This window comes from Gavialis gangeticus, unplaced genomic scaffold (genome assembly GCF_001723915.1).
Source record: "Gavialis gangeticus isolate Ggan-Ray unplaced genomic scaffold, GavGan_comp1, whole genome shotgun sequence".
Taxonomy (NCBI): domain Eukaryota; kingdom Metazoa; phylum Chordata; order Crocodylia; family Gavialidae; genus Gavialis; species Gavialis gangeticus.
Window position 1 is genome coordinate 59,377,793 of NW_017728993.1, and position 715 is coordinate 59,378,507.

Below are 715 nucleotides of genomic sequence, written 5' to 3' on the forward strand. Positions count from 1 at the left end.
GGGCGGGGCCTCCGGGAGGGGGCGGGGCCTGCGCCTCCTGGGCGGGGCCACTCTGCTTTCCCAGCCAGGCAGAGGCCTATAAAGGCGGCCGCAGCAGGTGGCTTGGAGCGGCCTGTCCCTGCCTGCTGCGCGCGGCCTTGGCCCGTTTCAGCTGCGCCCGTGGCTCTCTAGCCCGGCAGATGCCCTGAGTCCAGCCGCGCCCCGGTCCTGCCCCCGCCCCCCGGGCTGCCCCTCCTGGCCCCTTGCCTCCCGTCTGCATCCCGCCGAGCCTGGCTCCCCCCAGCCCGCGCGGATGTCGTCTTTCCTCCCCAGCCACCACTGCTCCGGGCAGGGACCCAGCCGGCCGCTCTGCGCCGGGGCAGCCGGCCCTGCTAGCACAAGTCCCCGCGTGGCAGCTGGGCCCGGCCCTGCGACAGCCTCCCTCTCTCCGGGCTGGTCACGCGCTCTCCTGCCGGGCTCCCCCGAGCCAAGTCCTTGCCGTGGTTTCGGTGGCCGCCCCCTCTGCCCACGCCGCGGCCTCGCGAGGCCAGCCCGGCCTGCTGGCTTGCGACGCGACTGCGGGCGGGACGGGGAATGTCACCCCTGGGATCGCCTGCGCCGCCCGGCCGGGGAGACCCGTCCTGTCCCGGCGGCTGGCTGCACGCCTGTCCCTGCGCAGCTCCGCGATCCTTGCCGGCACCTGCAGCTTCTCCCAGCTGCCGCCTCTGCCTGCAAA